We start from the raw sequence: 27923 nt of genomic DNA on the forward strand, positions 1-27923 counted from the left end.
TGAAGTTGCTATTTTTTTTTAACTTTTTATTTTATATAGGACCATAGTTGATTAACAATGTTGTGATAGTTTCAGGTGTACAGCAAAGTGATTCAGTTGCACATGTACATGTATCTATTTTCTTCCAATTCTTTTCACATTTAGGTTGTTACATAATATCAAGCAGAGTTCCGGGACTTCCCTGGTGGTACAGTGGTTAAGAAGCTGCCTGCCAATGCAGGGGACATAGGTTCAAACCCTGGTCCAGGAAGACCCCACATGCCATGTAGCAACTAAGCCTGTGCACCACAACAACAGAGCCCGAATACCACAACTACTGAAGCCCACGCACCTAGAACCTATGCTCCGCAACAGGAGAAGCCACCACAGTGAGAAGCCTGTGCACCACAAGGAAGAATAGCCCCAGCTCGCCACAACTAGAGAAAGCCTGTGCTCAGCAACGACGACCCAACACAGCCAATAATAAATAAGTAAATTTATTTTAAAAAATATGTATATATACTGAGCAGAGTTTCCTGTGCTATACAGTAGGTCTTGTGGTTATCCATTTTAAATACAGCAGTGTGTATATGTCAGTCCCAAACTCCATGACTATCACTTCCCTCCTGGTAACCATAAGTTCTTTCTCTAAGTCTGTGAGTGTGTTTTTGTTTTGTAGATAAGTTCATTTGTGAAGTTGTTATTTTAAAATAAACTTTTAAGTTTGTTAAGCCTTCCTCCAGGTGGAAATGATTACATTAGATATACTATATGAGGGGGAGACCTTCAAGATGGCGGAGGAGTAAGATGTGGAGATCACCTTCCTCCCCACAAATACATCAGAAATACTTCTAAATGTGGAACAACTCCTACAGGACGTCTACGGAACGTTGGCAGAAGACCTCAGACCTCCCAAAAGGCAAGAAACTCCCCACGTACCTGGCCGTGTGGCTGACAAGCTCTTGGTGCTCTGGACGGTTTTCAAGCCTGAGCCTCTGAGGTGGGAGAGCCGAGTTCAGGACATTGCTCCACCAGAGATGTCCCAGCTCCACGTAATAGCAAACGGCGAAAGCTCTTCCAGAGATCTCCACCTCAACGCTAAGACCCAGCTCCACTCAACAACCAGCAAGCTACAGTGCTGGACACCCTATGCCAAACAACTAGCAAGACAGGAAAACAATCCCACCCATTAGCAGAGAGGCTGCCTAAAATCATAATAAGGTCACAGGCAACCCCAAACACACCACCGGATGCGGTCCTGCCCAAAAGAAAGACAAGATCCAGCCTCATCCACCAGACACAGGCACCAGTCCCCTCCACCAGAGAACCTACACAAACCACTGAACCAACCTTAGCCACTGAGAGCAGACACCAAAAACAACGGGAACTACAAACCCGCAGCCTGCGAAAAGGAGACCCCCAAACACAGTAAGTTAAACAAAATGAGAAGACAGAGAAACACACAGCAGATGAAGGAGCAAGGTAAAAACCCACCAAACCAAACAAATGAAGAGCAAATAGGCAGTCTACCTGAAAAAGAATTCAGAGTAATGATAGTAAAGATGATCCAAAATCTTGGAAATAGAATGGAGAAAATACAAGAAACGTTTAACAAGGACCTAGAACAACTAAAGAGCAAACAAACAATGATAAACAACACAATAAATGAAATTAAAAATTCTCTTGAAGGAATCAATAGCAGAATAACTGAGGCAGAAGAACAGATAAGTGACGTGGAAGATAAAATCGTGGAAATAACTACCACAGAGCAGAATAAAGAAAAAAGAATGAAAAGAATTGAGGACAGTCTTACAGAACTCTAGGACAACATTAAACGCACCAACATTTGAATTATAAGGGTCCCAGAAGAAGAGAAAAAGAAAGGGACTGAGAAAATATTTGAAGAGATTATAGTTGAAAACTCCCCTAATATGGGAAAGGAAATATTCAGTCAAGTCCAGGAAGTGCAGAGAGTCCCATATAGGATAAATCCAAGGAGAAACACGCCAAGACACATATTAATCAAACTATCAAAAAATAATACAAAGAAAAAATACTAAAAGCAGCAAGAGAAAAAAAACAAGTAACACACAAGGGAATCCCCATAAGGTTAACAGCTGATCTTTCAGCAGAAACTCTGCAAGCCAGAAGGGAGTGACAGGACATACTTAAGGTGATGAAAGGGCAAAAACTACAATCAAGATTACTCTACCCAGCAAGGATCACATTCAGATTCAACAGAGAAATTAAAACCTTTACTGACAAGCAAAAGCTAACAGAATTCAGTACCACCAAACCAGCTCTACAACAAATGCTAAAGGAACTTCCCTGAGTGGGAAACACAAGAGAAGAAAAGGACCCACAAAAACAAATCCATAACAATTAAGAAAATGGTAATAGGACATACATGTAAATAATTACCTTAAACATGAATGGACTGAATGCTCCAACCTAAACACATAGACTGGCTGAAAGGATACAAACAAAAACAAGACCCATATATATGCCGTCTACCAGAGACCCGCTTCAGACCTAGGGACACATACAGACTGAAAGTGAGGGGATGGAAAAAGATATTCCATGCAAATGGAAATCAAAAGAAAGCTGGAGTAGCAATTCTCATATCAGACCAAATGGACTTTAAAATAAAGGCTATTACAAGAGACAAAGAAGGACACTACATAGTGATCAAGGGATCAATCCAAGAAGAAGATATAACAATTGTAAATATTTATCCAGCCAACAGAAGAGCACCTCAATACATAAGGCAAATGCTAACAGCCATACAAGGGGAAATTAACAGTAACAGAGCCATAGTAGGGGACTTTAACACCCCACTTTCACCAGTGGACAGATCATCCAAAATGAGAATAAATAAGGAAACACAAGCTTTAAATGGTACATTAAACAAGATGGATTTAATTGATGTTTACAGGACATTCCATCCAAAAACAACAGAATACACTTTCTTCTCAAGTGCTCATGGAACATTCTCCTGGATAGACATATTGTGGGTCACAAATCAAGCCTTGGTAAATTTAAGAAAACTGAAATTGTATCAAGCATCTTTTCTGACCACAACGTTATGAGACTACATATCAATTGCAGGAAAAAAATCTATAAAAAATACAAACACATGGAGGCTAAACAATACGCTACTAAATAACCAAGAGATCACTGAAGAAATTAAAGAGGAAATCAAAATATTTCTGGAAACAAATGGCAATGAAAACACGACGAACCAGGGCTTCCCTGGTGGCGCAGTGGTTGAGAGTCCGCCTGCCGATGCAGGGGACGCGGGTTCGTGCCCCGGTCCGGGTGGATCCCACATGCCGCGGAGCGGCTGCGCCTGTGAGCCATGGCCGCTGGGCCTGTGCGTCCGGAGCCTGTGCTCTGCAACGGGAGAGGCCACAACAGTGAGAGGCCTGCATACCGCAAACAAACAAACAAACAAACAAACAAAAAACACGATGACCCAAAACCTACAGCAAAAGCAGTTCTAAGAGGGAACTTTATAGCAATACAAATCTACCTCAAGGAACAAGAAACATCTCAAATAAACAACTAACCTTACACCGAAAGCAATTAGAGAAAGAACAAAAACGGCCCAAAGTTAATGGAAGGAAAGAAATCATAAAGATCAGAGCAGAAAGAAATGAAAAAGAAATGAAGAAAACAATAGCAAATATCAATAAAACTAAAAGCTGGGTCTTTGAGAAGATAAACAAAATTGATAAACCTTTAGCCAGACTCACCAGGAAAATAAGGGAGAAGACTCAAAACAATAGAATCAGAAATGAACAAGGAGAAGTGACAGCTGACACTGCAGAAATACAAAGGATCATGAGACACTACTATAAGCAGCTATATGCCAATAAAATGGACAACCTGGAAGAAATGGACAGATTCTTAGAAAAGCACAACCTTCCAAGACTGAACCAGGAAGAAACAGAAAATATAAACAGACCAATCACAAGCACTGAAATTGAGACTGTGATGAAAAATCTTCCAACAAACAAAAACCCAGGACCAGATGGCTTCACAGGTGAATTCTATCATACATTTACAGAAGAGCTAACACCTATCCTTCTCAAACTCTTCCAAAATATAGCAGAGGGAGGAACACTTCCAAACTCATTCTATAAGGCCACCGTCACCCTGATACCAAAACCAGACAAAGATGTCACAAAAAAAGAAAACTACAGGCCAATATCACCGATGAACGTAGATGCAAAAATCCTCAACAAAATACTAGCAAACAGAATCCAACAGCACTTTAAGAGGATCACACACCATGATCAAGTGGGGTTTATCCCAGGAATACAAGCTTTCTTCAATATATTCAAATCAATCAATGTGATACACCATAATAACAAACTGAAGGAGAAAAACCATGATCATCTCAATAGATGCAGAGAAAGCTTTCGACAAAATTCAACACCCATTTATGATAAAAACCCTCCAGAAAGTAGGCATAGAGGGAACTTACCTCAACATAATAAAGGCCATATATGACAAACCCACAGCCAACATCGTTCTCAATGGTGAAAAACTGAAACTGCTTCCTCTAAGATCAGGAACAACACAAGGTTGTCCACTCTCACCACTATTATTCAACATAGTTTTCAAAGTTGTAGTCACAGCAATCAGAGAAGAAAAATAAATAAAAGGAATCCAAATCCAAAAAGAAGTAAAGCTGTCACTGTTTGCAGATGACATGATACTATATGTAGAGAATCCTAAAGATGCTACCAGAAAACTGCTAGAGCTAATCAATGAATCTGGTAAAGTAGCAGGATACAAAATTAATGCACAGAAAACTCTTGCATTCCTATACACTAAGGATGAAAAATCTGAAAGAGAAATTAAGGAAACACTGTCATTTACCATTGCAACAAAAAGAATAAAATACCTAGGAATAAACCTCCCGAAGGAGACAAAAGACCTGTATGCAGAAAACTATAAGACACTGATGAAAGAAATTAAAGATGATACAAACAGATGGAGAGATTTACCATGTTCTTGGATTGGAAGAATCCACATTGTGAAAATGACTCTACTACCCAAAGCAATCTACAGATTCCATGCAATCCCTATCAAACTACCACTGGCATTTTTCACAGAACTAGAACAAAAAATTTCACAATGTGTATGGAAACACAGAAGACCCCGAATAGCCAAAGCAATCTTGAGAACGAAAAACAGAGCTGGAGGAATCAGGCTCCCTGACTTCAGACTATACTACAAAGCTACAGTAATCAAGACAGTATGGTACTGGCACAAAAACAGAAATATAGATCAATGGAGCACGATAGAAAGCCCAGAGATAAACCCACGCACATATGGTCACCTTATCTTTGATAAAGGAGACAGGAATGTACAGTGGAGAAAGGACAGCCTCTTCAATAAGTGGTGCTGGGAAAACTGGACAGGAACATGTAAAAGTATGAGATTAGATCACTCCCTAACACCATACACAAAAATAAACTCAAAATGGATTAGAGACCTAAGTGTAAGACCAGACACTATAAAACCCTTAGAGGAAAACGTAGGAAGAACACTCTTTGACATAAATCACAGCAAGATCTTTTTTGATCCACCTCCTAAAGTAATGGAAATAAAAACAAAAATAAACAAATGGGACCTAATGAAACTTAAATGCTTTTGCAAAGCAAAGGAAACTACATACAAGACGAAAAGACAACCCTCAGAATGGGAGAAAATACTTGCAAACGAATCAGTGAGTAAAGGATTAATCTCCAAAATATATAAACAGCTCATGCAGCGCAATATTAAAAAAACAAACAACCCAATCCAAAAATGGGCAGAAGACCTAAATAGACATTTCTCCAAAGAAGACATACAGATTGCCAACAAACACATGAAAGAATGCTCAACATCACTAATCATTAGAGAAATGCACATCAAAACTACAATGAGGTATCACCTCACACCAGTCAGACTGGCCATCATCAAAAAATCTACAAACAATAAATGTTGGAGAGGGTGTAGAGAAAAGGGAACCCTCTTTCACTGTTGGTGGGAATGTAAATTGATACAGCCACTATGGAGAACAGTATGGAGGTTCCTTTTAAAAACTAAAAATAGAACTACCATACAACCCAGCAATCCCACTACTGGGCATATACCCTGAGAAAACCATAATTCAAAATGAGTCGTGTACCACAATGTTCATTGCAGCTCTATTTACAATAACCAGGACATGAAAACACCTAAGTGTCCATTGACAGATGAATGGATAAAGAAGATGTGGCACATATATACAATGGAATATTACTCAGCCATAAAAAGAAATGAAATTGCAGTAAGGTGGATGGAGTTAGAGTCTGTCATACAGAGTGAAGTCAGAAAGAGAAAAACAAATACCACATGCTAACACATATATATGGAATCCAAAAAAATATATATATATATATATATATATATATATATATATATATGTTTCTGAAGAACCTAGGGGCAGGACAGGAATAAAGACACAGACGTAGAGAATGGACTTGAGGACATGGGGAGTGGGAAGGGTAAGCTGGGATGAAGTGAGAGAGTGGCATGGACACATATACACTACCAAATGTAAAATAGATAGCTAGTGGGAAGCAGCTGCATAGCACAGGGCGGTCAGCTCTGTGCTTTGTGACCACCTAGAGGGATGGGATAGAGAGGGTGAGAGGGAGATGCAAATGGCAGGAGATATGGGGATATATGTATATGTATAGCTGATTCACATTTTTTATAAAGCAGAAATTAACACACCATTGTAAAGCAATTCTACTCCAATAAAGATGTTAAAAATTAAAAAATACTATGTGATGGGAATTTCCTGGCAGTCCAGTGATTAGGACTCAGTGCCTTCACTGCATGCACCCGGGTTAGATCCATGGTTGGGGAACGAAGATCCCACAAGCTGAGCAGTGCGTCCAAAAAGAAAAAAAGAAAGAAATGCTATATGACAATTCCAACTGTAATTTTAATGTGCATATTGCAGGGTTAATTCCTACGAGCTGGCTGGGATTTCATAACACTGAAGTTTTGACAAATAGGATAATCCTAAATTAAAATGACATCTCAAAAGAAAATGTGGCATAAACAAAAAATAATTATTTTATTTTGTCTTTAGAAATGACATTATTATAGACAGCAAACAATTCAAAATGTTACTTTCATTGTTTTGGGCCACCTTACGACAATATCTGTTATTTTATTGGATGCCAACAAAACATTGATTCATCCACTCAATAAACATTTGTTGAGACTAGGTTCACATTAAACTTAATTTGCTAAGAGTTCCAAGGGGAGAGAATTGAGGCAATGGAAGGGTGAGAAAATCCAAGAAATAAGAGAAAGAAAATTTATCTGAACTGAAAAATAATAAATTAACAATATAAATCTTCACATAGAAAGAATTCACTGAGCGCCAAGCAAGACAAATACAGAAGAAAACTCTTTTTGAAGGGGTGAGGGAGGTATATGAGTGGAACATATTGTCTACAAAGGAACATAAATCAAACAGACATCAGACTTTTCATAAGAGGTAATGAATGCTAGGAAACACTAGGGTAGTGTTTTCAATGTTATTAGAGGAAAAGTTTTGAACTGAAAGTTCTTCCAGCGAATAAAACCATCAGGCAAAAGTAAAAGCAAAAGAAAGACATTTTCAAACATGCCAGAGTTCAGAAAGCACACTACCTGTGAGCCTGAAATGAACAAAACTCTTTTGAACCCTAAAGGAAAAAAACTTAACTTGAGTAAGTTGTCCTGTAGGTTGAAAAAGAATCTGTGAAAGGATACATCATGGGATATGAAAATAGGGAAGGAAGGGATGGAGTCAGAAAGATTAAAATAGAATCTACACTGAAAGATTTGCCTTAGTGAAGTTTACATGAGGTAGGGCTGCATGATTTCATCTCTTCTAAACGGCTCCATCTATACCAGTTGATTCTAAAATTCAAAACATTCATATAACTACAGTATTTTAAAAGCTGCTTCTTGTTTTCAATTTTAAATCAACCTGCAGACAAAACTTAGAAGGTCTAATAATAATTACTGAAGAAAAAATAAAAGTTATAAATCTTGACAATGAAAATAGTAATAATAAGAAAACAACACTTGGGGAGTAGAAGAATGTTAATTTCCTCACTTTCCTCATGGCTAGTTAGTAGATACTATCTAAGTTGATAAACTGGGAGATAAGCAATGAATACACCACTAGTAAAAATAGCATAATGATCAAACATGGGCCATGGAAATGAGATGGAATTGTAGGAGATTGGGCTGATTACTGTGGATATACACGAGATAAGTTTGGGATATTGTTGCTACCTTTTGGGTTTTTTTTTTAATTTAAGTACAGTTGATTTACAATGTTGTGTTAGTTTCTGGTGTACAGAAAAGGGCTTAATTTCCAAAATATACAAACAGCTCATATAACTCAGTAACAAAAATAAACAAACAAAACACAACACAACAACAACCCAATCAAGACATGGACAGAAGACTTAAGTAGACATTTCTCCAAAGAAGGTATACAGGTGGCCAGTGGGCACATGGAAAATGCTCAAAATCACTAATTACTAGAGAAATGCAAAACAAAACTGCAATGAGGTGTCACTTCCAATGGTCAGAATGGCCATCATCAAAAAGTCTACAAATAACAAAAGCTTGAGAGAGTGTGAAGAAAAGGAAACCCATTGTGGGTGGGAATGTAAACTGGTGCAGCCGCTATGGAAAACAGTACGGAGGTTCCTTAAAAAAACTAAAAACAGAGCTACTGTATGGCCAAGCAATTCCACTCCCAAAATCCAGAGAAAACTGTAATTCAAAAAGATACATGCACCCCAATGGGAAGTTTTAATGTGACTGAAGAGACTAATATAAATAAAGGACAGCTCCACCTCCTGTGTTGTCACATGGCTGCTTCTTTCTCATTCATCAGTTTCAACATCTTTCTTAGAAGATCTTCCCAGACTATACCATCGAATGGCCTGTTATTCTACAAATCCCTAATCTTAGATAAATAGATTTATGACACCTCTTATAGAAATCAGATTTCCAGAGAAAATGGCATGGTGATGTGATTACATAGGTTAGAGTAGATGTTGCCTGGTCTGATAATTCTCCAAGAGCAATGAAAGAAGTGAAGCTACATTGTGGGTCCATTTTATTCAACTGAGTTTTCACATCGATGGCCAAAGAAACTTACTTCCATAAATCTGAGAACATTTTCTAGGTGGTGAGTGTCTTCTAAACTCCTTATAATCATTGTTATTTAGGGACTGCTATATGCCCAAGGTAGCTCAGGAAACACACATAGAAGCAGACATGTAAGATAATGTTACTTCCTGTCTAAAGAATTACATATTGGAATTAACCTTAGGAAGATGGGTTACACATTCTAACATACAAACACATAGAAAAAATAGACCATTAGGTACCAGGCTGTAAATTTATAGTACTCATTACCCAAAAAGAATCATACTGGAAAAAAATAGAAATGAATCCAAACATTAGTAAATGGCAATGCCAGAAACAGTTATTAAAAGAAACTGGGATATACTTTAAGGATTCAGCTGAGTAGGGACATCAGTCAATGTTTTACAGAGAATATGCAGAGGCTTGGTTAATCTGGAAAGTCAGTTATGAGAGCTTTAACTATATATGTATATTATTCTCTCTATATAAACTACATTATATATTTTTATTTCACTATATATACTAGATATTTTACTGCATATAATCTATAAATGTATAATGATTTCAAAGAGGACAACCATCGCTCAGTCCCTTGAAGCCACCATTGGCAAATAGACTGCAAACTGAATAAGCTCTATTTCTGTCTCAGTTTTTGTTTTGGGGTTTTTGTTTTATTTCTTTTTTTCTTTATTGGAGTATAATTGCTTTACAATGGTGTGTTTCTGCTTTATAACAACGTGAATCAGCTATACATACACATGTATCCCCATATCTCTTCCCTCTTGCATCTCCCTCCCTCCCACCCTCCCTATCTAGGTGGTCACAAAGCACCGAGCTGATCTCCCTGTGCTATGCAGCTGCTTCCCACTAGCTATCTTTTTTACATTTCGTAGTGTATATGTGTCCATGCCACTCTCTCACTTTGTCCCAGCTTACCCTTCCCCCTCCCCGTGGCCCCAAGTCCATTCTCTAGTAGGTCTGTGTCTTTATTCCAGTCTTGCCCCTGGATCTTCATGACCATATTTTTTTTAGATTCCATATATATGTGTTAGCATACGATATTTGTTTTTCTCTTTCTGACTTCCCTCCATATATCTGTGTTAGCATACGGTATTGGTCTTTCTCTTTCTGACTTACTTCACTCTGTATGACAGACTCTAGGTCCCTCCACCTCATTACAAATAGCTCAATTTCGTTTCTTTTTATGGCTGAGTAATATTCCATTGTATATATGTACCACAGCTTCTTTATGCATTCATCTGTCGATGGACACTTAGGTTGCCTCCATGTCCTGGCTATTGTAAATAGAGCTGCAATCCTTTATCCATTCACCCGATGATGGACACTTAGGTTGTTTCCATCTCCTGCCTATTGTAAATAGAGCTGCAGTGAACATTTTGGTACATGACTCTTCTTGAATTATGGTTTTCTCAGGGTATATGCCCAGTAGTGGGATTGCTGCGTCATATGGTAGTTCTACGTTTAGTTTTTTAAGGAACCTCCATACTGTTCTCCATAGTGGCTGTATCAACTTGCATTCCCACAAACAGTTCAAGAGGCTTTCTTTTTCTCCACACCCTCTCCAGCATTTATTGTTTGTAGTTTTTTGGTGATGGTCATTCTGACTGGTGTGAGATGATATCTCATGTAGTTTTGATTTGCATTTCTTTAATGATTAACGATGTTGAGCATTCTTTCATGTGTTTGTTGGCCATCTGTATGTCTTCTTTGGAGAAATGTCTGTTTAGGTCTTCTGCCCATTTTTGGATTGAGTTGTTTGTGTTTTTGATATTGAGCTGCATGAGCTGCTTCTGAATTTTGGATATTTCCGAAATTTCTTTTGGCTTGTAGAGTTTCTGCTGAGAAATCAGCTCTTAACCTTATGGGAGTTCCCTTGTATGTTTTGTAAATCTTGGAGATTAATCCTTTGTCAGTTGCTTCATTTGCAACTATTTTCTCCCATTCTGAGGGTTGTCTTTTGGTCTTGTTTATGGTTTCCTTTGCTTTGCAAAAGCTTTGAAGTTTCATTAGGTCCCATTTCCCTTGTTGTTTTCAACAATTTTTCTTTGCCTTTAATTTTTGTCCATTTGATTGTTATGTGTCTCAACGTGTTTCTCCTTGGGTTTATCCTGCCTGGGACTCTGTGCTTCCTGGACTTGGGTGGCTATTTCCTTTCCCATGTTAGTGAATTGTCGACTCTAATCTCTTCAAATATTTTCTCGGGTCCTTTCTCTCTCTCTTCTCCTTCTGGGACCCCTCTAAATGTGAATGTTTTTGCGTTAAATGTTGTCCCAGAGGTCTCTTAGGCTGTCTTCATTTCTTTTCATTCTTTTTTCTTTATTCTGTTCTGTGGCAGTGAATTCCACCATTCTGTCTTCCAGGTCACTTATCCGTTCTTCTGTCTCAGTTATTCTGCTGTTGATTCCTTCTAGTGTATTTTTTATTTCACTCATTGTATTGTTCATCTCTGTTTGTTCTTTAATTCTTCTAGGTCTTTGTTAAACATTTCTTGCATCTTCTCGATCTTTGCCTCCATTCTTTTTCCTAGGTCCTGGATCATCTTCACTATCATTATTCTGAATTCTTTTTCTGGAAGGTTGCCTATCTCCACTTCATTTAGTTGTTTTTCTGGGGCTTTATCTTGTTCCTTCATCTGGTACAAAGTCCTCTGCCTTTTCATTTTGTCTGTCTTTCTGTGAATGTGGTTTTCCTTCCGCAGGCTGTAGAACTGCAGTTCTTCTTACTTCTGCTGTCTGCCCTCTGGTGGATTAGGCTATCTAGGAGGCTTGTGCAAGCTTCCTGATGGGAGGGACTTGCGGTGGGTAGAGCTGGGTGTTGGTCTGACGGGCACAGCTCAGTAAAACCTTAATCCGCTTGTCTGCGGATGGGTGGGGCTGGGTTCCTTCCCTGTTGGTTGTTTGGCATGAGGCAACCCAGCACTGGAGCCTACCTGGCTGTTTGGTGGGGCTAATGCTGGACTCTGGGAGGGCTCATGCCAAGGAATGCTTGCCAGAACTTCTACCAGTGTCCTTGTCCCCATGGTGAGCCACAGCCAGCCCCTGCCTCTGCAGGAGACCCTCCAATACTAACAGGTAGATCAGGTTAAATCTCTTATGGGGTCACTGCTGTTTCCCCTGCGTCCCAATTTGCACACTACTTTGTGTGTGCCTTCCAAGAGTGGAGTCTTCTGTTTCCTCCAGTCCTGTCAAAGTCCTGCAAGCAAATCCCACTAGACTTCAATGTCTAATTCTCTAGGAATTCTTCCTCCTGTTGCCGGACCCCCAGGATGGGAAGCATGATGTGTGGCTCAGAACCTTCACTCCAGTGGGTGGACTTATAAGTGTTCTCCAGTTTGCGAGTCACCCACCCAGCAGTTATGGGATTTGATTTTATTGTGACTGCGCCCCTCCCACCGTCTCACTGTGGCTTCTCCTTTGTCTTTGGATGTGGGGTATATTTTTTGGTGGATTCCAGTGTCTTCCTGTTGATGATTGTTCAGCAGTTAGCTTTGATTCCTGTCCTCTCGCAAGAGGGAGTGAGCACACGTCCTTCTACTCCACCATCTTGAACCAATCTCTATAGTTTTTAAATTACAATTAATTTGATGGTTTAAAGGAAAAAAACTTGGAGGATTGAAATGGGATCAAAAAAAACCTGTCCTAACATAATTATCAAAATTGATCTTTAGTAATATATCTGGAGTCCTTATGAAAATATATATTATACAATAAATAACAAAAATAAAAGGCAATTTTAGGCTTTTAATTTGTGATGTTTCATGTTCTAAAGTTTAATAGCATTACATTATGCCTATCACAAATATCTAACAGGAAATAAAAGAGAGTAGCAATTCCATCATTTAAATGTGAACCTCTACTGTTGACAGATTTTTATTTTAATAGCATGTTCCCCCTAATAGAAAAGGCACCACATTGTCACAGAGAAAAATTTCAGAAATACAGAAAAGCACAAAGAAAAACCCAAAAATCTCCTACATCCTACTTTCTACATCCATTTTTTTTTTTTTAGTGTAGTATGTATCCTTCTAGGCACCCGTCCATCCATATCTATATATCTGTATCTATTATCTATCTATCTAATTAATAGTTCATAATCTTTTAAACCATCACAACTTCCCTTATAGCTTTGTAAGCTGCTTTTTTTCACTTGAGAATATCGGGAACATCTTACGTCTCCTAAAATGCCATTTTTAGAGGCCACGGAGCATTCCTTTGCAAAGATGTACGATAATTTATTCAACTAGTCACATATAACTAAATATTTGGGCTAAGTTTTTGCAGAAAATAAAATATGTACGCCACTTCTACCTGAATGTTTATGAATGCTTTCTAACATAGCTTATATTACTACTTTTTTTTGTGTGTGTGAACATAAATAAATAAATTTTCTTAATCAAATTAAAGATTGTGTTTGGTAAGGGTGCCTCAAACTTAAAAGGATGTTGGCATCTCCTGAGTCTTACACATGGCAAAACCAATGAATATGTTGGGAGGTAGGACCTGGGCCTCCAGGGAGGCTGAAGGGCAAAGCCATTGGAAACCTACCAAGACCTACACCACCATATGGTGACCCAAGGAAAGGATGCCAGAAGACCCCACAGCCAGTTCTTCACTTCGCAGTGGACTTGAGTGAAATGATGATAATTATTGATCCAACAGACTATAATAGCCTTCTCCAAGACCTTGGGGACTGTTGTGCAAATGTGTCTTTAGGGACTCTTAAATACTGCTTATTAATGACTTGACAGTCCTAACAGCTCCGAAGGAGCCATTAAAGACTATGAGTCCTGGGCTTCCCTGGTGGCGCAGTGGTTGAGAATCTGCCTGCCGATGCAGGGGACACGGGTTCGAGCCCTGGTCTGGGAAGATCCCACATGCTGTGGAGCAACTCGGCCCGTGAGCCACAACTACTGAGCCTGCGCGTCTGGAGCCTATGCTCCACAAGAGAGGCCACGATAGTGAGAGGCCTGCGCACCGCGATGAAGAGTGGCCCCCGCTTGCCGCAACTAGAGAAAGCCCTTGCACAGAAACGAAGACCCAACACAGCAAAAAAAAATAAATAAAAATAAGTAAATAAGTAAATAAATAAATTAAAAAAAAAAAAAAAAAAAAAAGACTATGAGTCCTGTTGGGTTCTCACTTTTTAGACACAAAGTATTGGAGACAGCCGCACCAGTACTGTGGCACTTCATCAAAGCAGTTGAGCGGTGCTCTAGTTTCTGAACAATACATCCATAGTATCCAGAGCAAACTGGCAATTTTCTCTGAAATTCATTGCTTCTCCTACTTTTCTCCCTTGAACATAATGTATTTCATTCCTTCTCTTAGACATAAAAATAACGTAGTACAATTCCTTAGTAACTTTCTTTCAATTTTTCTGATCCATTTCTGTAGATTTTAGAACTATAGTAAACATTTTTGTATACTTAATAGTCTTTACAATGACTAATAGAAAGTCTAGTAAATATATTTCTAGAATTTTTACATTGTTAAGTATTTCATTACTGACTGTCCATCGTATCAACATGGTTTGACTAGTCGGTGAGAACTTTTAATCCTCATGACTAACTTCGGGGGCTTTATGGGCTATAAGGTAGATTTTCACTGACACACTTTCAACTACCCCCCAGATAACATTGCACAAGCAGGAACCAGGGGAGACTTTCAATTCAGCCTCACTCAGTGCCCGGCGTTTTTTTCTTTCACGACCAAGTGTCCGCTGAGACCCTTACGGAGGCTAAATTACGATGTTTTGCCAGCATGGGTCTCATTTTGAGTTCTCGTCTTTGTTTTACGAACCTGATCTGGAGGATTTAGCTTCCCAAGCCTGTGCTGTGTTGCCTGAGGGGCACACAGGGGTTTAGATTGCATATTTTCAATGCGTTCCGGCACTGCTGCCTGAAGCCAATACTGGTTTTTTAACTGGCAACCTGCCTCCCACGCCGGGAGGAAGCAGATTGCCTCTTTGCTGAATACTTAGACAAGGTACTGATATAACAGCAGTGGACAAGCAGCTGGGAGCGGGGCTGTCAGCCTGTCACACACTGACAAATCTGTTGTTCATATTCAGGCAGGATGTCTGTGTTCAGTCGCCGTCAGTATCATCCATCTCGCGCGGGCAGCGCGAGGTGGCCTCTCCCCCGCGCGCCCATGGACCCACGCTGTCATTACATCCTCCTGTAGAAGCTCAGCTACACAACTCCTTTGCTTCTCTATGACGGGGCCTGGCAAAGGAGACACGTAAGCAAGCCTGTTCCTCTTTCTTCCTTCGACGCACCAAGACAGACTGTGTTGCCATTTCACGTCACACACAGAAAATCAGAACTCTAAATGGCTCCCAACTGCTTTTCTGAAAATCCACAATGTGGAAGGAAATGCAAGTATGAGAAATATGAAATTAAAGTGTGGTGTCTGAGAGGAAGAAAAATCATTTGAACACAACGTGGGTTGACGTTGTGCTTTTGTTTTTGTTTTGACAGGAGGAGGAGTCTTTTATCTTTCAGGCAGGGCTGACTTTCAGAATGATCTCTAACAAATTTCCCCTAGAGCCACTGCATTTGTAGCACTCAGACTCTCTCTCTGCAGATTCATTTCAGGCTGCCTGTGGAGCCCACCTGAGACTAAATTTACAATCCCCAGACCAAACTATATCTAAATTTATAGGGGCCCTTGTAAAGCAGTGAAATAAATATATTTTCTTTTTTAAATGTAGGCATTTGGAGGAATTTAAAGGTGATTAAGGCTATATCCCAGAGTTTCTGATATGATGCCATTTACCATTTGTTGGTCCTTATCTGGAAAATTTAAAAACACAATTTGGGCTGTGAATTATTGATTTGCATTAGTTAAACATTTTGTGTGTATATATATAGATATATAGATATATATCTATATATCTATATATATATCTCCCGTTGTCTTTTTCCTTTTCTAACCACTGCTCACTCTGTTGCACTGGAAAAAAGAGACTAAACCTGTCAGAATGAAGATTGCAGTGTAGTGTTTGGTGGACTGTTTTGTGTTTTTGATTCTCAAATTTGATTATTGATTTTTTTTTTTTCTATCCCCACGGTCAGCCTAAGAGCTCTTTCTTCTGAGGAGATACTTTTGCAACATTTCAGGTAGTCTGTTCCATAAAGACCCACTAACGTGCGCGCTAACTCAAAGAGGCTAAATGACATTGTAAAGACGAGTCAAATAATGCTGAAATGCCTTATGACATTTTAGAATTAAAAAATTTCATCTTCCCAATGTTATCAGCAATACATTGTTGCAGTTTGTAATTCAATTAAACACAGCTTTTTTAGGTTAAAGATACTTTTTGTCAGTAAAAAATAGTTAAAACTATAGTAATCATATTTAGTATTTATTAAGTTGTAACTGTGTATTAGACTGGGGGGGGGTTGGCCGTATTGATATTTGTTAGGATAGAAACTATTAATTTTGTATTTGGTAAAGTCGTAGGTAGAGGAAAACTGCTAACAGTCTAAATAAAAAAGCCCCCAAAGAATAGTTTTCATCTTCTATTCACTATCTACACTGCATGTTACACTGATATAATTAATCTTGTATAAACAGATAAATTAAGTAATGATATTTACTACCAATTTTCCTAAAATTCCTTAAATGACTTTCAAGTATTGTCAAGGAAGCAGTATCAAATATCATTGCAGTAAAACTTTTAACGGTAATAAATTAAAATTAATTATATATACATATGATGAAAACAAAAAATATATATAATGGTCTGTCATTTAGGAAATTAGCTTCTGGGTCTGTAGCATAATGTGAATGTACTTTTAACTGGGGTAATATCTTTGATTCCTAGAAATATTATTATCCCCTCTATTTACCTTGGTTTAAGGTATCAATAGAACATAGCTTTAAGCAAGTATTTTACTCTATTACAATATGTTTCTCACATTTTTATGGGTCTGAATGAGAAGAAAAGTGAAAATACTCTATGTTTAGGTCAGTAGTGCAGAAGAAATATGAAGGATTGATTCATACTTTGGAAATAAATTTGCCCTAATAGAAAAGGAGCCATAAATATTCAAGAGAGCCAGATGACTCTTGTCAACTTTAGAAATATCCACATTAATTCCTCCATATACGCTCACATTTTAAGATTGTGCTGATTTTTTAATACAGTAATGAGGCAAATTCTCCACTCTTATAAAATTTCTGGGTGCTCTTTATTCTGCCCTGAGACTCTAGTGATTTTTGATTGACAGAAAGATTACCTAATAAACCTTCACTACAAACTAATTAATCACTTTGAATACAACACTAAATTGGCAGGCATAAAAAAGCAAATGAGATGGGTGTTGAAGACCATTTTCAAATGACCTTAGTTAAAAGCCAAGTACAGACTTAATTCTTCTTTCCCAGTGCCTTCTTCATGCCACAGAACAGGTTCAAGTGTACCTTTGCATCCCCGTCCCCCGCAAACCTGCCTGCCACTTCCTAACAGACATTTAGCTTCTGTGAATCAAACGGTCCCTGGCTCCGAAATAAGAATACAGCAGTGTTGCCAGTTGCATTATGAAATGTCAAGGTCTCAGGTAGCATCCTAGACCTCCCACCTACCCGAGCTTCTACATCTCTCTTTGCCCATATTACTGTAACAGCGCGATGACTGTCTCTAGGTCTGCGGGTTCCTCGCAGAAACATCTTTTATTCATTTCTGTAGCCTCTGCACGTGGCGTGATATCTGGGCACTCAATAGTTGTGTCATAAATGCATGCCTTCTAGAACAAAAGCTGGTGGTTTTCAGTCATTCTTTTGACTTGAGATAACCATTTCAAGTTGAAAGGTGTACTGTCAATTTTGGCTAGAAAGACAATATTCCTTAACAGAATCCAGATCCCTTGTCCATAGTTTAAAAAAAGGAAAAAGAAAGAATTAAACAAGAAAGAAATATCTTGGTTAGCCCTGACCATGAAGTCCCATTACTGTTATACACGTGATCCAGCCAGGTGACTGGAGTTTGAGAGAGTTCATTACACATGTCAATTTCATTTGTGTGCTGATTTGGTGACACAGGATCTTCTCGGGCTTTTTCCCCTACTGTACATGCATCACCACAAACGTATTGCATCACTTTGGTCTCACCAATCTCTGGGATTAACAGCTCTGTTAAAGGGGGAAAGATTTTTGTGTATAAAGCAGAGTTTTCTTAAATCCATTCAAGGTACCTATTTCACCAAGTCCCTGGTCCTCTTTCCTTCGCTGTTTATCTCAAAAGGACCAGACACAGTCCTCCAGAAATCTGCCGTATTTTCCACCATCCTCCACTTCCAGCTCACTCCAATACACGAAGAATGCCTCCATCTTCTGTGCGACATGTGTTCTGTGATAGAAATACTAAAGGTGGTGGTATAAGGCCCTTTAGGAAAAACAACAACCAAAAAAAAAACATTTTATAGCTTCTCTCTGTTCCCACTTGCAACAAGTAGCCTCTCAAGGTTTATCTGATATTCATCTTCTAACCGCAAGCCTAAAAATAAATGAGGACAAAAAATAAACACAGGATAAGCTGAAGAAACACAGCACTGGTAATTTATTACTTCTGAAGGGCTCTACCCAGCCTGGCTCTAGCCTGAGCTGGCCTCTCTCTGACTCCCAGGATTGCCTGGGGTAGCTTTTGTCTGCTGTCCTCGTTCATGGCTGGCTGCCTGTGCCGGATGAGTGGGTCCCAGGATCTGTCTGTTGAACTCCAAACACAGATATCCCTCCTACCAGACAAGCTGTGGCTTCCTGGGGTGCTAATGAGCCCCCAGCTATTTACTGGGTCTCTCGTCCCCCATCCCCTTTCTCCGCCTCCGGCTCTCTTGTTGCCCCCGCCCCCCAGCCCAGCCTTGATCTCCCTGCTTCTATCCAAGCCTCTCAGAGACAGAGAGGGAGAGAGGAATTATTTATTGTGCGTCTGTTTAAAATGAAAGGCTTTTACATTTTAATGAGCACTAAATAGGTGCGGGGAAATATTGTTCATTAGCTGTAATCTGCGGAATTGCTTGAGTGAACTTCCTTTGGAGGCTGCTTTAAACAGTTCACTCAAGTAGAGCAGTTTGTATGGTAATTAAGGGAGCATTTTTCTGTCAACATCTGTGCTGCTATTTATAACAGGGGAGATAGCTGGCAGCTCCACCGGAAGAGCAGGAAGCGGTAGGTGCTGAAAGATGCAGGTGGGGAGGTTCCATACTTCGGGTGATGATGGCAGAACTATTTCTTCTTGGCACTTTTACAACCGCGACAAGCTCCTTTTTCTTGCTTTCCTTCCACTCAACCTCTAATAATTCTAAAAAAAAAAAAAAAAAAAATCCTTTCCCTCTCTTCCTGGCTAGGAAGAGTTATCTCCTTGACATCTCTTCATTAATCACATCCTTCACTTGGCAGCCCAGGCAGGAAGATTCAAGCTGCTTTGGAGAAGCAAGTGGTCTTCGGCTTTGTCACATGGTTTCCTTCCGTCTGCCATCCATTTTCCCCTAGATCTCTCTTCCACATGCTCACAGTAGCAACAAGATACCAGGATCAGAACCAGGGAATTTGGGGCGGGCAGTGATCACTGGCAACTAAACTGGGTACTTCAAATTCCTGCCCTCGTAGGGAACTAGTCATCTCTCCATAACATATGAGGTACAGAGCGGTACCGCCAACAAGCCTGATCTGATGTTTCCCTCGACTGATCTATAGGACTATTTGCATTTTCTCCACCTAAAGGAAGCCCTGGCCCCTGCACACCCTCAGACCAGAGAGACTCAGGACAGGGTGCTGATCGGGAAAGTTTCAGCGGACAGGCAATGAGGGCAAAGGCAGTTCATTAGAAAGGTAGCCTGGGGTTTCCCCGGTGGCGCAGTGGTTGGGAGTCTGCCTGACGATGCAGGGGACACGGGTTCGTGCCCCGGTCCGGGAGGATCCCACATGCCGCGGAGCGGCTGGGCCCGTGAGCCATGACCGCTGAGCCTGTGTGTCCGGAGCCTGTGCTCCGCAACGGGAGAGGCCACAACAGTGAGAGGCCCGCATACCACAAAAAGAAAGAAAGAAAGAAAGAAAGGTAGCCTGGCTATGCTGAAGCCAGGGCTAGGAAAAAGGAGAGCAATCACCTGTAGCGGGGCTGGCCATGAGATCTGGTGATCCTGTAGTCAGGACCGGGATTGGGCAATGTTCCAACACTTGGAGGGACTACAGAGAGACAAGTGGGAACCATAACTCTGGGTGAAATGGGAATTAGTGAACATAGGGATGAAAGCAGGAATTTTTTTGTATGGAGAATAAGACAAGGACTGAGTTCCTGGGTCCAGCGAGTATAAGATCAGAGCAAAACCAGCAGCCATCTCCACTGGATATGTTACCCTTGCACAACTGGTGGGTCTTATAAATTTTTCTCCAATTAAAGGCGGAACTAGTCCAAAATTCTTGAAAGGAGCAGTTATTTTCCCTAGCTGTGAAGCTTATAGCTACACGGAGACAAGGAGCAGATCGTAACTACTGAAGGAAGAATAAAGATCATTTGCCAAGTAGACTGGAACGCTTCAATGCAAAGAAAATATTCTATTCATTTTTCTGTGTTCTTTCTTTTCTTTGAGTAGGTACTCAAAATAAGTCTTCTGAATGAAAGAATATAAGATTGAGGATTCTGTCAATAATGGGAATGACATAATGTGGAATCATTGAATTAAAGTGAGAGTGATAATTGCCAACTTTCCTTCTCCTAGGGAATTTTTCTTTAATCGGTGAATTAGTAAAGAATCATCAGCCCTAAAACTGAATACTCTTGTTCATCCCATTCAAAATCTTAATTTGGAAGATACACTAAGAAACTCACATCAAGTACCCACTGAAAGGGATTTTATAATACACACAGAAGCTCTACTTACTTCTGACAAATTTCATCATAAGTCTGAGTTTCACGAACTCTATTAAATATCATCTTCACTGACAGAACTTACTATTAAGCACAGTATTTTATCTCCATGCTATTTTGTCTTGGCTGTATTTGTATTTGATTATTAATTGACGCTTGGATTCTGTATCTTGTCCCAAGGCAATTTCACTGAGTGACTAATTGTAAAGAGTCAAATAGAGGCATAAACAAATGTAGTCAACTTCCAATGACTAAAGAGAATTCACACTTGGAGATAATGTGAATAACCCAAATCTACAAGTGACCCCCAAGTTACTGTCAGTTTAAAATAACTGCCTTGCCACACTCCGTCAGTATAATTAGGCTGGGAAACCCTCTCATCTGAATGTTGTTCTCTTCTTACACGATACAGTTTCTTCTCTAAGGGAAAGACTGTAGTAAAATCCTGAAGAGGAAGCGACAGAGGACAGAAGAAAAGGAATTTGCATTGACTCATTTTTTAAGTGTTACTGAAGCATCTTTAAAGTATTTTTTAAGTGTCACTAAACCATTATATATGATACTGTATACCTTTGTAGAGTACGATATAAGAGCTAAACTGCTGAGCTAGTGGAATCAGAGTGCCATCTCTAAGAATTTTGATTTTTCCACAAGACACACTACCAGCCTGCAGGTTTTATGTTAAGCCTGATTCCAGACCTCAAGGGGCTTTAAGTGTAGCCATGGAGACAGATTTTATATAAGGAAAAATGGTGGTGGTGGTGTCTTCCAGATCCCATCACAGGTGTGTGTACTGGATGGAGTGAGGGCATAAGGAGATAACTGTCAGTATTATCTGGGAGCAAGGGGCATCAGGAAAGTTTATAGAGTGAAGATGGGTGGATGAGCTGTCAGGATCAAGGCCAAGAGTCATGTAGGTGTTCTGAGGGATTTCACTCTCATTGTAATTTGTAGACAATGGAGAATCACTGAAAACTTTAGACAGAAACAAACACGATCTCATTCGAATTTTAGACCCCCCGGCTCTCGGGCTGCAGCAGAGATGGGATTAGAAGAGTAGAAGTCCTGAGTTAAGGGAAACCAACTGGGAGTCTAATTTTAATGAAATTATTTTTAGTTTCCTAATATTACAAATATGGAGAAAAGTACATAGAGAAAATTAGGATAGTAATCCAGGAAGAGAGGACAAGATCCAGATAGCACAATGATGATGAAGAGAAAAAGTCAGACTTCCTGCAGATAGGGTGTCTGTAGAGCTTGGTGACCGACTAAATGGGGAGGGTGAAGAAAAGAGAGTCAGTGCGGCATGAATTTTAAGCTTTATTCATTCAAAAAGAGTTACTGATTGTCCGTTATTACTATTTGGACTGTATTATTATTATTGTTATTGTCATTAGGCATAGAACTAGGTCCTAGGAACACAATGAAACAACAGACTTGGTACCCACCCTAAGATTTCAGCACCAGTATTTAATGGTGTATTATGTCATTTCCCATTATTGACAGAAATCTCAATCTTTTCTTTCATTCAGAAGATACTTATTTTGAGTACCTCCTCAAAGAAAAGAAAGAAAGAACACAGAAAAATGAATAGGATATTTTCTTTGCATTGAAGCATCCCAGTCTAGTTGCTAAATGATCTTTAGTCTTCCTTCAGTAGTTACGATCTGCTTGAATCCTTGTCTCTATTTAGCTATAACCTTCACAGCTGGGGAAAATAACTGCTCCTTTCAAGAACATAACAGGGAAGTTTGACATAGAAGCAGATTGGGTTATATTTTTTCTTGTTTATGACTGAGATGTATTTCATATACCATAAAATCCATTTTTTAAAATATGCAGTTCAGTGCCTTTCGATATTCACAAAGTTGCACAACCATCACTACTAATTCCAGAATATTTTCATCACCCCCAAAAGAAACCCTTTATCCATTAGTAGTCACTCCTCTTTCTTCTGTCGTGGTGAACCTAATATCTTAAACTGAACTTGTTTTAGGAATATTAATTAGAGATATCTGTGGGGTATCCAAGTGGAGCCATCTATGAGGTGTTTGGATCTGGAGCTCAGTTGAGAAGTCTGTATTGAAAATGGAGATTTGAGAATCATCGGCAAACAGAGGCTAATGGAAACCCTGGGAGCAAAGGAGATTTCTGCAAAGGATAGACAAGGATGAGCACTGAATAATACTAACAGCCAAGGTTTGAGCAGACCAATGGCAGTGTGGTTTGAGTGGTCCTAACTCTTTCCACCAGTACAAAATTCATCTGGCCATTGACACACATGTGGAACTTGCCATCTGTAGAAAGATAGATGCCTGTGATCATTGTTTTCCCAGACTGACAAAATGAACCCATCCAGAGGGTAGTAACTATTCATGCTCTTCAGGGAATTGTTTTCTGCAAATTATCTGCTATACTCACTTGAGGAAATTCTAAAAATATAAAATCTTTACATTTTTCCTACAAATGAGATTCTAAGTTCCTTGAGGAGACAGACCAGGTCTCACATTTCATTCTGTTCTCAATGACACAGTGCGTATGTAGGGGGAGTGAAAAATAAATGCCTATTGCTAAGAAAAAAAATGATCCTATGGGCACCTATGATTAATAAGACATTTAATCTTTATAGTCTTCCATCTAATCATTTATTCATTCAACAGATATTTACTGAGTGCCTACTATGTTCTGCTACAATATATGGATTAGGTTAAAATGTAAAAAATTTCTTGGATATTTTCTTATTTTACGTTTATATTTTATATTCACATTTCCATCCTGGTTATTAATAAAGCAAAGATAGTTGTTGAATTAATTATAAGAATCAATATTTAAAGACAAGTATGTTGATTTTTAATGAAACCAGTCAGATAGCATCTTTTAAAATGAGTTTTCATCACTCTTGGCTTATGTGGGGGTTTTTTTTTTCTGTATATTTTTAGCCCACTTGGGTAAGATTGAGTCAAATATTTTAAAGTAATCTCTTCAAAATGAAGAGATGGAACTTTCTTTCACAGGCTTTGTGTTCAATTGGGTTATTTAGTATTTAGTAGGGCGGCATTATACGATGGGTGCTATCAGACCATTTTAAGCTTGAGCCAGTTTTTGTTACTATATATGACAAAACAGATTTTCACAATGGAATTTGACATATGTAATCAACAAATTGCAATGTTTTGCAAACTTTGGCTTCTAACCTAATTTACTTGTCATTTCACACATCATCACTCTAAAATTCAGCATCAGGACCCAACAGGGCATATTCTGGGGCTCCATTAACATTTATCTTGGAATGAAAACCTGCTGCATACAACCACGTGCTGCAGATATTAATAGACTCCTAAAACCTGCCCCAGAGTGACTTTTAATACACGCAGAGAATGGTTCTTCGACTTTCCAGTTAATTTTAATCCTGCCCCCAAATATTTTTTAAAAAATGCTTTTCTCAGCCTACAACACACTTTAAAAAAAATTCACAACTGGAGTGTAACAGACAATTAGAATACATTCATTAGGCTGATTTTCTCTACTGTTTGTAAAACATTTAAATGAATATGTAACTGGAGAAATAAAAAACCACCACCAGATAGAAATCGAGAAGTTAACTTTTAATCCTGAGTTAGAAAAGGTGACTTGCAAACACATATATTTTCTTTTCTTTTTTTTTTTTAAGTCTTTATTGGAGTATAATTGCTTTACAATGGTGTGCTAGTCTCTGCTTTATAACAAAGTGAATCAGTTATACATATACCTATGTTCCCATATCTCTTCCCTCTTGTGTCTCCCTCCCTCCCACCCTCCCTATCTCACCCCTCTAGGTGGTCACAGAGCACCGAGCTGATCTCCCTGTACCATGCGGCTGCTTCCCACTAGCTATCTATTTTACGTTTGGTAGTGTGTATATGTCCATGCCACTCTCTCGCTTTGTCACAGCTTACCCTTCCCCCATATCCTCAAGTCCATTCTTTAGTAGGTCTGTGTCTTTATTCCTGTCTTACCCTAATGCTGGAGAGGGTGTGGAGAAAAGGGAACACATATATTTTCAAAGCTTCATCCAACACCTACTCTGAAATGTTGAGTCGAATCAGGAATAGGAGCTGAAAAGAGCTAAATCACTTTGCATAAGTGGCAAATAGGGGGATTAAAAAAGAGGGAGGGTCTGAGAAAGGAGGAAATGAATGAGAATATATGAGAGAATGCCAAGCATTGCAACAAGATCACCAAGAGGCTATTCATAGTAGGGATTTGTGATATTCATGTTCTAGTTGGTTGTTTTGCTGGGAGAGAAATCCCTTCATGTCTTCAAACTTTTGTGGGGTCTGAATGTCCAGTGGTACTACTGTGTTGAATTGAGGATACTTCCTTTAATTTCTTTAATTTTATATTGGAGTTGATGTGATCTGGGAGAGGCACATCCATGTGGGACTGCAACTCGATACACACAGCTGTGCTTGGAGCCAGTGGTGATCAGGGAAAAAGAGAGAAGTTCCTCAGAGAACTCTGACTATGAAGCACAGCGCCCTCAGTTGCTAACCTGCTAATCTTCAGGGAACCGCTTACCTATTTTATTTATACCCTGTCTCGATCCACAAAAGATTTTAGCCAAGGTGAATTGTTGCATCTCTCATAACCTCAGTTTTCTCATTGGGAAAATGGCAATAAGAACACCCAGACCAAAGTATGGTTTTGAGAAGTGGTTTTCAAAACTCATTAACCTGGGCTTCCCTGCTGGCGCAGTGGTTGAGAGTCCGCCTGCCGATGCAGGGCACGCGGGTTCGTGCCCCGGTCCGGGAAGATCCCACATGCCGCGGAGTGGCTGGGCCTGTGAGCCATGGCCGCTGAGCTTGTGCGTCGGGAGCCTGTGCTCCGCAACGGGAGAGGCCGCAACAGTGAGAGGCCGCAACAGTGAGAGGCCCGCGTACCGCAAAAAAAAACTCATTACCCTTTTCATTTGATCTCCCAAAATAGAGGGGATCTGAATCCACCAATTTTACGTATGTTATTTAGAAATACTCCAATAATTGATTTTGAATTAGGCTGGACTGTGGGGAATTATCAGATTTCTGAACCCTTGGATATGGCTCTGTGTCTGTAACTCAGTTATTCCTAATATCACCATTGCTTCTGTTATTTAATATTTTTACTCATTGTTCCCTGGAAGTGTTCTTTAATTCAAAAGCCACTTAGTATACTATTTTTAATTCAGGCTCTATTATTTATTGCGTATTAGCTATGTGAGGTTATTCAACCAGTCTGTGCTTTAGTTTCCTCATAAGGTTGATATAAGTGTTAAATAAATCACCAGATCTATAAAGTCTGTAAAATAGTAAATATTCTGTTCATATTAGCTTTGGGGGGATCCTTTTTAAAAAAAATATTAGTAGACTTTATTTTTTTAGAGCAGTTTTAGGTTCTCGGCAAAATTGAGTTGAAAATAGACTTCCTACCCCTTCTCCTCAACCCGCCACTCCCCTGCCACAGCCTTCCCTAATGATCCTGTGTCAGTGTGACACATCTGTAACAATGGACAAACCAACATCAGTATATCATTGTCAGCCAAAGCACACAGCTTACGCTAGGGTTCACTCTCAGTGTTGTACATTCTATGGGTTTTGACAAATGTATAATGACGTATCTACCACTATACTATCATACAGAGTAGTTTCCCTGCCCTAAAAACCTTCTGTTCTCCACCATTCATTTTTCCCTTCTTCCACGCCGCTAGCACCCACTGAGCTTTTCACTGTCTCCATAATTTTGCCAACATATTATTTCTTATTGATAATAATAACAAGTCAGCATTGCACCCTAATAGGAAGTAGGCATTTTGTATAAATTACTGTATTTAATCCTAATCACCGGTTTATTCTCATTTTACAGAAGACAAAGTAAGGCTCAGAATTTAAATTCCTATATCTTCCACGTTTTTGTTTATTTATTTATTTATTTAAATTTACTTAATTAATTTATTTTTGGCTGCGTTGGGTCTTCATTGCTGCATGCGGGCTTTCTCTAGTTGTGGCGAGCGGGGGCTACTCTTCGTTGCAGTGCGCAGGCTTCTCATTGCGGTGGCTTCTCTTGTTGTGGAGCACGGGCTCTAGGAGCACGGGCCTCAGTAGCTGTGGCCCATGGGCTCAGTAGCTGTGGCTCACGGGCTCTAGAGCGCAGGCTCAGTAGTTGTGGGGCACGGGCTTAGTTGCTCTGAAGCACGTGGGATCTTCCTGGACCAGGGCTCGAACCCGTGTCTCCTGCATTGGCAGGCAGACTCTTAACCCCTGCGCCACCAGGGAGGCCCCTTCCATGTGGGTTTTTTTTTTTTTTTTTTTTTTTGTTGTCGGTGCCACTCTCACTGTTGCGGCCTCTCCCATTGCGGAGCACAGGCTCCGGACCTGCAGGCTCAGCGGCCATGGCTCACGGGCCCAGCCGCTCCGCGGCATGTGGGATCTTCCCGGACCGGGGCGCGAACCCGTGTCCCCTGCATCGGCAGGCGGACTCTCAACCACTATGTGTTTTTAATGCATTAAAATTGTTGAATTAAAAATGGTTTGGATTTTGATTTATAAAATTATTTGAGATATTGCATTAGCTACTCCAGAATATTTTATATATCCTGCTTTCAATTTTAAAAATCTGTATACTAAAAGAGTATTCACTATCATTATTATATTGAATTACAGTGTCATTATAAACCAGTAGCTATTGATAACATATAGGTATTAGTTCAAGATTTTAGGGTGTGCTTACCTGTAGTATTCATGTTAATGTATAAAGTAAAGTAATTCTTTGCAGATAGTTTGTCAAGTATATTCTAAGATACCGTATTGATAGAAACAAATGAATAAAACCGCTCT

The sequence above is a fragment of the Lipotes vexillifer genome, unplaced genomic scaffold, assembly GCF_000442215.2.
Source record: "Lipotes vexillifer unplaced genomic scaffold, Lipotes_vexillifer_v1.1 scaffold566, whole genome shotgun sequence".
In the NCBI taxonomy this organism is placed as follows: Eukaryota; Metazoa; Chordata; class Mammalia; order Artiodactyla; family Lipotidae; genus Lipotes; species Lipotes vexillifer.